This window comes from Nothobranchius furzeri, chromosome 5, assembly GCF_043380555.1.
Source record: "Nothobranchius furzeri strain GRZ-AD chromosome 5, NfurGRZ-RIMD1, whole genome shotgun sequence".
NCBI lineage: Eukaryota > Metazoa > Chordata > Actinopteri > Cyprinodontiformes > Nothobranchiidae > Nothobranchius > Nothobranchius furzeri.
The window spans coordinates 15,558,662-15,573,562 of NC_091745.1; the positions used below are offsets into that span (position 1 = coordinate 15,558,662).

Sequence of the window (14,901 nt, forward strand, 5' to 3'; positions counted from 1 at the left end):
TTTTAATGAAGATTTTAATGTTTTAATGAACATTTTAACGTTTTAATGAAGTTAAACATTTTAATGAAACTTTAAACGTTTTAATGAAGATTTATATTCAACAAGCATATATATATTCTGATATATCAGACATATATATCTTGTTTCTACATATCAGAAGGAGACTGCTTGTTTCTTTATGATGTCAGAAAGAGACTGCTTGTTTCTACATGATATCAGAAGGAGACTGCTTGTTTCTTTATGATGTCCGAAGGAGACTGCTTGTTTCTACATGATATCAGAAGGAGACTGCTTGTTTCTTTATGATGTCCGAAGGAGACTGCTTGTTTCTACATGATATCAGAAGGAGACTGCTTGTTTCTTTATGATGTCAGAAGGAGACTGCTTGTTTCTACATGATATCAGAAGAAGACTGCTTGTTTCTTTATTATGTCAGAAGGAGACTGCTTGTTTCTTTATGATGTCAGAAGGAGACTGCTTGTTTCTTTATGATGTCAGAAAGAGACTGCTTGTTTCTGTATGATGTCAGAAGGAGACTGCTTGTTTCTTTTTGATGTCAGAAGGAGACTGCTTGTTTCTTTATGATGTCAGAAGGAGACTGCTTGTTTCTGTATGATGTTAGAAAGAGACTGCTTGTTTCTACATGATATCAGAAGGAGACTGCTTGTTTCTTTATGATGTCAGAAGGAGACTGCTTGTTTCTACATGATATCAGAAGAAGACTGCTTGTTTCTTTATTATGTCAGAAGGAGACTGCTTGTTTCTTTATGATGTCAGAAGGAGACTGCTTGTTTCTTTATGATGTCAGAAAGAGACTGCTTGTTTCTGTATGATGTCAGAAGGAGACTGCTTGTTTCTTTTTGATGTCAGAAGGAGACTGCTTGTTTCTTTATGATGTCAGAAGGAGACTGCTTGTTTCTGTATGATGTTAGAAAGAGACTGCTTGTTTCTACATGATATCAGAAAGAGACTGCTTGTTTCTTCATGATATCAGAAAGAGACTGCTTGTTTCTACATGATATCAGAAAGAGACTGCTTGTTTCTTTATGATGTCAGAAGGAGACTGCTTGTTTAAAAAAATGATCATTTTAACTTTTTAATGAACATTTAACATTTTTAAAAATGAAGATTTAAACGTTTTTAAAAATGAACATTTACGTTTTAATCAAGAATTTAACATTTTAAAGGAGACATAACATGCTTTTAAGTTATTCCTTTTTACATCTAAATCCTTCAGTTGGGGGTCTAAAAACAGTGGAACTGCAGTTCTTTGTTCTGATTTCCTCATTATTGTTGCTCTACAGACCCTCATCTACCCCTGTTCTGAGGAGAGTCTTGAGAACGAGCCGTTTTGGGGTACTGTCTCTTTAAACTGGAGGAGGAGCTGTAAACTCCGCCCCCCTCCATAGTGCAGTCCTGTACTCTCCTCCCCCAGTCGGACTTTGTAGTTCTATAGAGAAATCATTATTTAGCATAGCAGATTTAGCATAGCATATTAGCATTTTTAAACCACGTGGGGAGAGTAGTTCATCAAGCTGTTTCATGGCTGCTAACTCTCTCATGCATTTGTCTGTAGTCACTCACACACACCCGTCACGGCCGACGGAGGGACAAGCGAGCAGGCACACGCGCGCGCGCACACACACACACACAAGGAATGCTGCTTGCTTATTTCTGTAAAAAATGTTTAAAAAAAATGATACAGCTCATTAAAACACCATTCAAAGAATATATTTTATTAAGATCTCTATCTATATACATACATATAATTATAAATAATTTTATAAGTAGTCTTATTTTATATTGGGTGTCTTAATGGCTGAAAATGGATAAAAAGCAGTTACATTTTAATTTAAAGATTTGAGATTCTAGTCAAAAATAAAGAACATTCCTCCAAGTGTTCTTTAATGTCATCATTATAATTCTAATGCTTACAACTTTGTTTTTATTGTCTGCAATGCGTAGCCTATATCTTTATTAAATGTGTTTAGCTGTAAAGTGGTAATTCTCTCTAATGTGTACAGAGAGGTGGACATCAGTGCTGCAGTGAAATTCCCAAGATCAGTCTGCTTTGCTAACAAATATAGTTAAATCTTACCTGCATTCTAAATAAATACCGTTAGGTGAAAACATCAGTAGGCATTGAGTTATTGATACAATCCCTAACAGCCAGAATGGAAGAAGAGCATGCTGGGTCATCCTGGACCTGAGCCTGTTCTGTGTATTTACCTACAGGATGCAATAAATGTCTACAAGGCTGAGTTTGGACCATTACATCTAAAAGAAAGCATACAATCAGTGATTTTTTTTATTGTTTACATTAATATACAAATTTTCTAAGTATTAACCTCACAGCAAATAAGTAGAACAATATAATAAACAGGCTTTAGTAGTTAAAACAGGCGTTGTGCACACAGGTGCTTTGTGTCTCGGTGCTGGTGGTGTCTAGGTCTCAGAGTTCCTGTCCTCCTGCCGTCTTCTGTTGTCCTCAGGATACGGATTGATGTTTCCTGATGATGAGGGAGGGGCAGTATGTGGGCTTCAAACTGGTCCTGGACAACAGTGGGAGACCTCCGTTGTCTGAATACTGAGACCAGAGAGTTGGTGAGATGCAGATCTTCTCTACCTCATCTAGAAACGGAGTTGGTTCAGGGAAAACTTTTCCAAAGACCAGTTCCATGATGTCATCGCCATATTCTGCAATGATAGACAATAACTTTAATGACATATTTTGTTTACAAGCAGCTTTAGGAAAGTTGTTTCTTTAGCTTTCATGTTTATAGTCACGTTTGTGTTTGTTCACAAGTTCACTTTGCTGCAGTGACTTCATATTTTCCTACAAATGTAATAAAATAGTGACACTAAAATTATACAAATGATTCCTTATGAAAGGAAGCTCATTAGAGAGCAGTGCAGACACTTACTACATGCTGCAGCTGTTTTTGTAGGCCAGCTGCTGCTGAATTTGGGGAAAGTTATTCTGCACACATCCAGATCAGATGGTCGATTACAGAAAATAATGTAATTCAATAATTTCTAAACAGACTAAACAAGTAAAACATCAAATAAATCACTCTGCTGTCATCAGACGGAGTTATTCAGGGGGTGAGGTGTTCTTAATGATGAGGGTGGCTGAGGTGTGTCATCACTCACTTTGGTCTGGTCCAGACCGTCTCTTTACTGGTGGGTCTCCTTCCTCAGTAGGTGACGTGAAACGCCAACATCTGAACGTTCTGTGTTCCTTAGAGGAGAAGAAAAGTAACATTAGCAAGCTGGCTAAATTATTTTTTACTAGCATCTCAAGGACTTGGAGAAGCAGATCTTCACTTACCTAAACATCAGACCAGTTTGTCCCAGCTGAGCTCATCAGGGCGTTAGTCTGACAGCCTGTCAGTGAAACACGGCTCCAGTCTTCTGGATGTGGACTCTAAAAAGCAAAGGAACATTTTTACTTTGTTTTAATTATTTTACAGCCAATTTTATCAGCTTTCCGACGCTCACGCTCATACAGACGGTGAGCTTTGCTGCGTCTGACTGATGCAGAGCTAGTTTTTATATCTGCAGTGAGACAAAAAACTAACCTCACTTCACTTAGAGATCGTTCTTTAAAACTCTATTAAATCCACTGTGTTGACGCACTTTAATGACTTTGTCACGCTGCATTTTAGCTGATATGGGACTTTATTTACTGGATGCTAAGATTACATCACACTCATGTAGAATAACACACAGGCTCTCTGCTGTTACAATCAGTGGGAGGTTATCATCTGGTGTAAAAGAAGGCGTTGATCAGAAATCACGTTTTATTCCACGAAAATCAGCCAAATCCACATTAATCTGGGTGCTAACTTTACTAGCATACTGTGCTAGCGATAGCAAGCCGGATGCTAACGCTTTAGTGCTGCTAATGCCCGTAAATCTAAAGTAAAGTTTGTCGACATTTTAGAGTGATATGAAGCTTACCGCTCTGCTGCTGTGTCCCGGTGCTGCCAAATTCAGATGGAAATAACTCCTTTTAGATAGATGAAGCCCTCAGTACTTAGCCACTAGCCTGGAGACAGAACGAACGAACCACGCGCGCGCGTGCACGCACACACACACACACACAAACAAACGCAAACACACTACTTTTTCTTCTGTGTTTTTTTAGCAGTAGTGTCATCAGCTCCTGGGTTTAAATACTGCCACACCACCCTTCCTTAAAACGAGGAACAGTTTTGAGCTGTGTGTGGCTAAAATAACCAGACATTCTGCATTTTTCCAATAGGACTACAAAAAATCTTAGCGAGAAGAAAAAATGGCGGATTGGCTCTGTGTTTAGCCGAGGGCCATTACCATATTTGGTAGTTATCCTCACTAAATTAATTACTGATGTAATAGATAATGTAAAAACTGAACGGGTGGACAAATATGCCCAAAACTTAATTATTAAATATCTAAATAGCAACTCCAGTGAATAATATAAGCCTTTTTGCTCACTTAGACACTTAAAATGTGAAACACACCGTGTTAATGGATAAAAAAGTGGGTTTTTCATGTTATGTCTCCTTTAACGAACATTTTAAAGTTTTAATGAACATTTAAACGTTTTAATGAACATTTAAACATTTTTAATGAAGATTTTAACGTTTTAATGAACATTTTAACATTTTTAAAAATGAAGATTTTAACATTTTAATGAAGATTTTAACGTTTTAATGAATATTTAAACAATTTAATGAACATTTAAACGTTTTTAATGAAGATTTTAATGTTTTAATGAACATTTTAACATTTTTAAAAATGAAGATTTTAATGTTTTAATGACCATTTTAACGTTTTAATGAAGTTAAACATTTTAATGAAACTTTAAACGTTTTAATGAAGATTTATATTCAACAAGCATATATATATTCTGATATATCAGACATATATATCTTGTTTCTACATATCAGAAGGAGACTGCTTGTTTCTTTATGATGTCAGAAAGAGACTGCTTGTTTCTACATGATATCAGAAGGAGACTGCTTGTTTCTTTATGATGTCCGAAGGAGACTGCTTGTTTCTTTATGATGTCAGAAGTAGACTGCTTGTTTCTTTATGATGTCAGAAAGAGACTGCTTGTTTCTACATGATGTCAGAAGGAGACTGCTTGTTTCTACATGATATCAGAAAGAGACTGCTTGTTTCTTTATGATATCAGAAGGAGACTGCTTGTTTCTTTATGATGTCAGAAGGAGACTGCTTGTTTCAAAAAAATGATCATTTTAACTTTTTAATGAACATTTAACATTTTTAAAAATGAAGATTTAAACGTTTTTAAAAATGAACATTTTAACGTTTTAATCAAGAATTTAACGTTTTAACGAACATTTTAAAGTTTTAATGAACATTTAAACGTTTTAATGAACATTTAAACATTTTTAATGAAGATTTTAACGTTTTAATGAACATTTTAACATTTTTAAAAATGAAGATTTTAACGTTTTAATGAAGATTTTAACGTTTTAATGAATATTTAAACAATTTAATGAACATTTAAACGTTTTTAATGAATATTTTAATGTTTTAATGAACATTTTAACGTTTTAATGAAGTTAAACATTTTAATGAAACTTTAAACGTTTTAATGAAGATTTATATTCAACAAGCATATATATATTCTGATATATCAGACATATATATCTTGTTTCTACATATCAGAAGGAGACTGCTTGTTTCTTTATGATGTCAGAAAGAGACTGCTTGTTTCTACATGATATCAGAAGGAGACTGCTTGTTTCTTTATGATGTCCGAAGGAGACTGCTTGTTTCTACATGATATCAGAAGGAGACTGCTTGTTTCTTTATGATGTCCGAAGGAGACTGCTTGTTTCTACATGATATCAGAAGGAGACTGCTTGTTTCTTTATGATGTCAGAAGGAGACTGCTTGTTTCTACATGATATCAGAAGAAGACTGCTTGTTTCTTTATTATGTCAGAAGGAGACTGCTTGTTTCTTTATGATGTCAGAAGGAGACTGCTTGTTTCTTTATGATGTGAGAAAGAGACTGCTTGTTTCTGTATGATGTCAGAAGGAGACTGCTTGTTTCTTTTTGATGTCAGAAGGAGACTGCTTGTTTCTTTATGATGTCAGAAGGAGACTGCTTGTTTCTGTATGATGTTAGAAAGAGACTGCTTGTTTCTACATGATATCAGAAGGAGACTGCTTGTTTCTTTATGATGTCAGAAGGAGACTGCTTGTTTCTACATGATATCAGAAGAAGACTGCTTGTTTCTTTATTATGTCAGAAGGAGACTGCTTGTTTCTTTATGATGTCAGAAGGAGACTGCTTGTTTCTTTATGATGTCAGAAAGAGACTGCTTGTTTCTGTATGATGTCAGAAGGAGACTGCTTGTTTCTTTTTGATGTCAGAAGGAGACTGCTTGTTTCTTTATGATGTCAGAAGGAGACTGCTTGTTTCTGTATGATGTTAGAAAGAGACTGCTTGTTTCTACATGATATCAGAAAGAGACTGCTTGTTTCTTCATGATATCAGAAAGAGACTGCTTGTTTCTACATGATATCAGAAAGAGACTGCTTGTTTCTTTATGATGTCAGAAGGAGACTGCTTGTTTAAAAAAAATGATCATTTTAACTTTTTAATGAACATTTAACATTTTTAAAAATGAAGATTTAAACGTTTTTAAAAATGAACATTTACGTTTTAATCAAGAATTTAACATTTTAACGAACATTTTAAAGTTTTAATGAACATTTAAACGTTTTAATGAACATTTAAACATTTTTAATGAAGATTTTAACGTTTTAATGAACATTTTAACATTTTTAAAAATGAAGATTTTAACATTTTAATGAAGATTTTAACGTTTTAATGAATATTTAAACAATTTAATGAACATTTAAACGTTTTTAATGAAGATTTTAATGTTTTAATGAACATTTTAACATTTTTAAAAATGAAGATTTTAATGTTTTAATGACCATTTTAACGTTTTAATGAAGTTAAACATTTTAATGAAACTTTAAACGTTTTAATGAAGATTTATATTTAACAAGCATATATATATTCTGATATATCAGACATATATATCTTGTTTCTACATATCAGAAGGAGACTGCTTGTTTCTTTATGATGTCAGAAAGAGACTGCTTGTTTCTACATGATATCAGAAGGAGACTGCTTGTTTCTTTATGATGTCCGAAGGAGACTGCTTGTTTCTTTATGATGTCAGAAGTAGACTGCTTGTTTCTTTATGATGTCAGAAAGAGACTGCTTGTTTCTACATGATGTCAGAAGGAGACTGCTTGTTTCTACATGATATCAGAAAGAGACTGCTTGTTTCTTTATGATATCAGAAGGAGACTGCTTGTTTCTTTATGATGTCAGAAGGAGACTGCTTGTTTAAAAAAAATGATCATTTTAACTTTTTAATGAACATTTAACATTTTTAAAAATGAAGATTTAAACGTTTTTAAAAATGAACATTTTAACGTTTTAATCAAGAATTTAACGTTTTAACGAACATTTTAAAGTTTTAATGAACATTTAAACGTTTTAATGAACATTTAAACATTTTTAATGAAGATTTTAACGTTTTAATGAACATTTTAACATTTTTAAAAATGAAGATTTTAACGTTTTAATGAAGATTTTAACGTTTTAATGAATATTTAAACAATTTAATGAACATTTAAACGTTTTTAATGAAGATTTTAATGTTTTAATGAACATTTTAACGTTTTAATGAAGTTAAACATTTTAATGAAACTTTAAACGTTTTAATGAAGATTTATATTCAACAAGCATATATATATTCTGATATATCAGACATATATATCTTGTTTCTACATATCAGAAGGAGACTGCTTGTTTCTTTATGATGTCAGAAAGAGACTGCTTGTTTCTACATGATATCAGAAGGAGACTGCTTGTTTCTTTATGATGTCCGAAGGAGACTGCTTGTTTCTACATGATATCAGAAGGAGACTGCTTGTTTCTTTATGATGTCAGAAAGAGACTGCTTGTTTCTACATGATGTCAGAAGGAGACTGCTTGTTTCTACATGATATCAGAAAGAGACTGCTTGTTTCTTTATGATGTCAGAAAGAGACTGCTTGTTTCTTTATGATGTCAGAAGGATACTGCTTGTTTCTTTATGATGTCAGAAAGAGACTGCTTGTTTCTACATGATGTCAGAAGGAGACTGCTTGTTTCTACATGATATCAGAAGGAGACTGCTTGTTTCTTTATGATGTCAGAAGGAGACTGCTTGTTTCTTTATTATGTCAGAAAGAGACTGCTTGTTTCTACATGATGTCAGAAGGAGACTGCTTGTTTCAAAAAAATGATCATTTTAACTTTTAATGAACATTTAACATTTTTAAAAATGAAGATTTAAACGTTTTTAAAAATGAACATTTTAATGTTTTAATCAAGAATTTAAAGTTTTAACGAACATTTTAAAGTTTTAATGAACATTTAAACGTTTTAATGAACATTTAAACATTTTTAATGAAGATTTTAACGTTTTAATGAACATTTTAACATTTTTAAAAATGAAGATTTTAACGTTTTAATGAAGATTTTAACGTTTTAATGAATATTTAAACAATTTAATGAACATTTAAACGTTTTTAATGAAGATTTTAATGTTTTAATGAACATTTTAACGTTTTAATGAAGTTAAACATTTTAATGAAACTTTAAATGTTTTAATGAAGATTTATATTCAACAAGCATATATATACTCTTATATATCAGACATATATATCTTGTTTCTACATATCAGAAGGAGACTGCTTGTTTCTTTATGATGTCAGAAAGAGACTGCTTGTTTCTACATGATATCAGAAGGAGACTGCTTGTTTCTACATGATATCAGAAGGAGACTGCTTGTTTCTTTATGATGTCCGAAGGAGACTGCTTGTTTCTACATGATATCAGAAGGAGACTGCTTGTTTCTTTATGATGTCAGAAAGAGACTGCTTGTTTCTACATGATGTCAGAAGGAGACTGCTTGTTTCTACATGATATCAGAAGGAGACTGCTTGTTTCTTTATGATGTCCGAAGGAGACTGCTTGTTTCTACATGATATCAGAAGGAGACTGCTTGTTTCTTTATGATGTCAGAAAGAGACTGCTTGTTTCTACATGATGTCAGAAGGAGACTGCTTGTTTCTACATGATATCAGAAGGAGACTGCTTGTTTCTTTATGATGTCAGAAAGAGACTGCTTGTTTCTACATGATGTCAGAAGGAGACTGCTTGTTTCTACATGATATCAGAAGGAGACTGCTTGTTTCTTTATGATGTCAGAAGGAGACTGCTTGTTTCTTTATTATGTCAGAAAGAGACTGCTTGTTTCTACATGATGTCAGAAGGAGACTGCTTGTTTCAAAAAAATGATCATTTTAACTTTTAATGAACATTTAACATTTTTAAAAATGAAGATTTAAACGTTTTTAAAAATGAACATTTTAATGTTTTAATCAAGAATTTAAAGTTTTAACGAACATTTTAAAGTTTTAATGAACATTTAAACGTTTTAATGAACATTTAAACATTTTTAATGAAGATTTTAACGTTTTAATGAACATTTTAACATTTTTAAAAATGAAGATTTTAACGTTTTAATGAAGATTTTAACGTTTTAATGAATATTTAAACAATTTAATGAACATTTAAACGTTTTTAATGAAGATTTTAATGTTTTAATGAACATTTTAACGTTTTAATGAAGTTAAACATTTTAATGAAACTTTAAACGTTTTAATGAAGATTTATATTCAACAAGCATATATATACTCTTATATATCAGACATATATATCTTGTTTCTACATATCAGAAGGAGACTGCTTGTTTCTTTATGATGTCAGAAAGAGACTGCTTGTTTCTACATGATATCAGAAGGAGACTGCTTGTTTCTACATATCAGAAGGAGACTGCTTGTTTCTTTATGATGTCCGAAGGAGACTGCTTGTTTCTACATGATATCAGAAGGAGACTGCTTGTTTCTTTATGATGTCAGAAAGAGACTGCTTGTTTCTACATGATGTCAGAAGGAGACTGCTTGTTTCTACATGATATCAGAAAGAGACTGCTTGTTTCTTTATGATATCAGAAGGAGACTGCTTGTTTCTTTATGATGTCAGAAGGATACTGCTTGTTTCTTTATGATGTCAGAAAGAGACTGCTTGTTTCTACATGATGTCAGAAGGAGACTGCTTGTTTCTACATGATATCAGAAAGAGACTGCTTGTTTCTTTATGATATCAGAAGGAGACTGCTTGTTTCTTTATGATGTCAGAAGGAGACTGCTTGTTTCTTTATTATGTCTGATGGAGACTGCTTGTTTCTACATGATATCAGAAAGAGACTGCTTGTTTCTACATTATATCAGAAAGAGACTGCTTGTTTCTTTATGATGTCAGAAGGAGACTGCTTGTTTCTACATGATATCAGAAGAAGACTGCTTGTTTCTTTATTATGTCAGAAGGAGACTGCTTGTTTCTTTATGATGTCAGAAGGAGACTGCTTGTTTCTTTATGATGTCAGAAAGAGACTGCTTGTTTCTGTATGATGTCAGAAGGAGACTGCTTGTTTCTTTTTGATGTCAGAAGGAGACTGCTTGTTTCTTTATGATGTCAGAAGGAGACTGCTTGTTTCTGTATGATGTTAGAAAGAGACTGCTTGTTTCTACATGATATCAGAAAGAGACTGCTTGTTTCTTTATGATATCAGAAAGAGACTGCTTGTTTCTACATGATATCAGAAAGAGACTGCTTGTTTCTTTATGATGTCAGAAGGAGACTGCTTGTTTAAAAAAATGATCATTTTAACTTTTTAATGAACATTTAACATTTTTAAAAATGAAGATTTAAACGTTTTTAAAAATGAACATTTACGTTTTAATCAAGAATTTAACATTTTAACGAACATTTTAAAGTTTTAATGAACATTTAAACATTTTTAATGAAGATTTTAACGTTTTAATGAACATTTTAACATTTTTAAAAATGAAGATTTTAACATTTTAATGAAGATTTTAACGTTTTAATGAATATTTAAACAATTTAATGAACATTTAAACGTTTTTAATGAAGATTTTAATGTTTTAATGAACATTTTAACATTTTTAAAAATGAAGATTTTAATGTTTTAATGACCATTTTAACGTTTTAATGAAGTTAAACATTTTAATGAAACTTTAAACGTTTTAATGAAGATTTATTTTCAACAAGCATATATATATTCTGATATATCAGACATATATATCTTGTTTCTACATATCAGAAGGAGACTGCTTGTTTCTTTATGATGTCAGAAAGAGACTGCTTGTTTCTACATGATATCAGAAGGAGACTGCTTGTTTCTTTATGATGTCCGAAGGAGACTGCTTGTTTCTTTGTGATGTCAGAAGTAGACTGCTTGTTTCTTTATGATGTCAGAAAGAGACTGCTTGTTTCTACATGATATCAGAAGGAGACTGCTTGTTTCTTTATGATGTCCGAAGGAGACTGCTTGTTTCTTTGTGATGTCACAAGTAGACTGCTTGTTTCTTTGTGATGTCAGAAGTAGACTGCTTGTTTCTACATGATGTCAGAAGGAGACTGCTTGTTTCTACATGATATCAGAAAGAGACTGCTTGTTTCTTTATGATATCAGAAGGAGACTGCTTGTTTCTTTATGATGTCAGAAGGAGACTGCTTGTTTAAAAAAAATGATCATTTTAACTTTTTAATGAACATTTAACATTTTTAAAAATGAAGATTTAAACGTTTTTAAAAATGAACATTTTACGTTTTAATCAAGAATTTAACGTTTTAACGAACATTTTAAAGTTTTAATGAACATTTAAACGTTTTAATGAACATTTAAACATTTTTAATGAAGATTTTAACGTTTTAATGAACATTTTAACATTTTTAAAAATGAAGATTTTAACGTTTTAATGAAGATTTTAACGTTTTAATGAATATTTAAACAATTTAATGAACATTTAAACGTTTTTAATGAAGATTTTAATGTTTTAATGAACATTTTAACGTTTTAATGAAGATTTATATTCAACAAGCATATATATATTCTGATATATCAGACATATATATCTTGTTTCTACATATCAGAAGGAGACTGCTTGTTTCTTTATGATGTCAGAAAGAGACTGCTTGTTTCTACATGATATCAGAAGGAGACTGCTTGTTTCTTTATGATGTCCGAAGGAGACTGCTTGTTTCTACATGATATCAGAAGGAGACTGCTTGTTTCTTTATGATGTCAGAAAGAGACTGCTTGTTTCTACATGATGTCAGAAGGAGACTGCTTGTTTCTACATGATATCAGAAAGAGACTGCTTGTTTCTTTATGATGTCAGAAAGAGACTGCTTGTTTCTTTATGATGTCAGAAGGATACTGCTTGTTTCTTTATGATGTCAGAAAGAGACTGCTTGTTTCTACATGATGTCAGAAGGAGACTGCTTGTTTCTACATGATATCAGAAGGAGACTGCTTGTTTCTTTATGATGTCAGAAGGAGACTGCTTGTTTCTTTATTATGTCTGATGGAGACTGCTTGTTTCTACGTTATATCAGAAAGAGACTGCTTGTTTCTTTATTATGTCAGAAGGAGACTGCTTGTTTCTACATGATATCAGAAGAAGACTGCTTGTTTCTGTATGATGTCAGAAGGATTCTGCTTGTTTCTTTATGATGTCAGAAGGAGACTGCTTGTTTCTTTATGATGTCAGAAAGAGACTGCTTGTTTCTGTATGATGTCAGAAGGAGACTGCTTGTTTCTTTTTGATGTCAGAAGGAGACTGCTTATTTCTTTATGATGTCAGAAGGAGACTGCTTGCTTCTGTATGATGTCAGAAGGAGACTGCTTGTTTCTTTATTATGTCAGAAGGAGACTGCTTGTTTGTACATGATATCAGAAAGAGACTGCTTGTTTCTGTATGATATCAGAAGGAGACTGCTTGTTTCTTTATGATGTCCGAAGGAGACTGCTTGTTTCTACATGATATCAGAAGGAGACTGCTTGTTTCTTTATGATGTCAGAAGTAGACTGCTTGTTTCTTTATGATGTCAGAAGGATACTGCTTGTTTCTTTATGATGTCAGAAAGAGACTGCTTGTTTCTTTATGATATCAGAAGGAGACTGCTTGTTTCTTTATGATGTCAGAAGGAGACTGCTTGTTTCTTTATTATGTCAGAAGGAGACTGCTTGTTTCTACATGATATCAGAAAGAGACTGCTTGTTTCTACATGATGTCAGAAGGAGACTGCTTGTTTCTACATGATATCAGAAAGAGACTGCTTGTTTCTACATGATGTCAGAAGGAGACTGCTTGTTTCTACATGATATCAGAAAGAGACTGCTTGTTTCTTTATGATATCAGAAGGAGACTGCTTGTTTCTTTATGATGTCAGAAGGAGACTGCTTGTTTCAAAAAAATGATCATTTTAACTTTTTAATGAACATTTAACATTTTTAAAAATGAAGATTTAAACGTTTTTAAAAATGAACATTTTACGTTTTAATCAAGAATTTAACGTTTTAACGAACATTTTAAAGTTTTAATGAACATTTAAACGTTTTAATGAACATTTAAACATTTTTAATGAAGATTTTAACGTTTTAATGAACATTTTAACATTTTTAAAAATGAAGATTTTAACGTGTTAATGAAGATTTTAACGTTTTAATGAATATTTAAACAATTTAATGAACATTTAAACGTTTTTAATGAAGATTTTAATGTTTTAATGAACATTTTAACGTTTTAATGAAGATTTATATTCAACAAGCATATATATATATTCTGATATATCAGACATATATATCTTGTTTCTACATATCAGAAGGAGACTGCTTGTTTCTTTATGATGTCAGAAAGAGACTGCTTGTTTCTACATGATATCAGAAGGAGACTGCTTGTTTCTTTATGATGTCCGAAGGAGACTGCTTGTTTCTACATGATATCAGAAGGAGACTGCTTGTTTCTTTATGATGTCAGAAAGAGACTGCTTGTTTCTACATGATGTCAGAAGGAGACTGCTTGTTTCTACATGATATCAGAAAGAGACTGCTTGTTTCTTTATGATGTCAGAAAGAGACTGCTTGTTTCTTTATGATGTCAGAAGGATACTGCTTGTTTCTTTATGATGTCAGAAAGAGACTGCTTGTTTCTACATGATGTCAGAAGGAGACTGCTTGTTTCTACATGATATCAGAAGGAGACTGCTTGTTTCTGTATGATGTCAGAAGGATTCTGCTTGTTTCTTTATGATGTCAGAAGGAGACTGCTTGTTTCTTTATGATGTCAGAAAGAGACTGCTTGTTTCTGTATGATGTCAGAAGGAGACTGCTTGTTTCTTTATTATGTCAGAAGGAGACTGCTTGTTTCTACATGATATCAGAAGAAGACTGCTTGTTTCTGTATGATGTCAGAAGGATTCTGCTTGTTTCTTTATGATGTCAGAAGGAGACTGCTTGTTTCTTTATGATGTCAGAAAGAGACTGCTTGTTTCTGTATGATGTCAGAAGGAGACTGCTTGTTTCTTTTTGATGTCAGAAGGAGACTGCTTATTTCTTTATGATGTCAGAAGGAGACTGCTTGCTTCTGTATGATGTCAGAAGGAGACTGCTTGTTTCTTTATTATGTCAGAAGGAGACTGCTTGTTTGTACATGATATCAGAAAGAGACTGCTTGTTTCTGTATGATATCAGAAGGAGACTGCTTGTTTCTTTATGATGTCCGAAGGAGACTGCTTGTTTCTACATGATATCAGAAGGAGACTGCTTGTTTCTTTATGATGTCAGAAGTAGACTGCTTGTTTCTTTATGATGTCAGAAGGATACTGCTTGTTTCTTTATGATGTCAGAAAGAGACTGCTTGTTTCTTTATGATATCAGAA

The 14,901-nt window shown here is 32.5% G+C and overlaps 1 long non-coding RNA gene across 1 annotated transcript; it reads right to left on the reverse strand.

Moving 5' to 3' along the window:
• Positions 1-2,478: 2,478 nt before the first annotated feature.
• LOC139070076 (uncharacterized) lies at positions 2,479-4,085 on the reverse strand. The gene is made up of 4 exons (XR_011520730.1): positions 3,964-4,085; positions 3,332-3,427; positions 3,154-3,241; positions 2,479-2,697 (listed from the first exon to the last, which is right to left on the reverse strand). It is a non-coding gene; the product is annotated as an uncharacterized lncRNA (long non-coding RNA).
• Between the last annotated feature and the right edge of the window lie 10,816 nt (positions 4,086-14,901).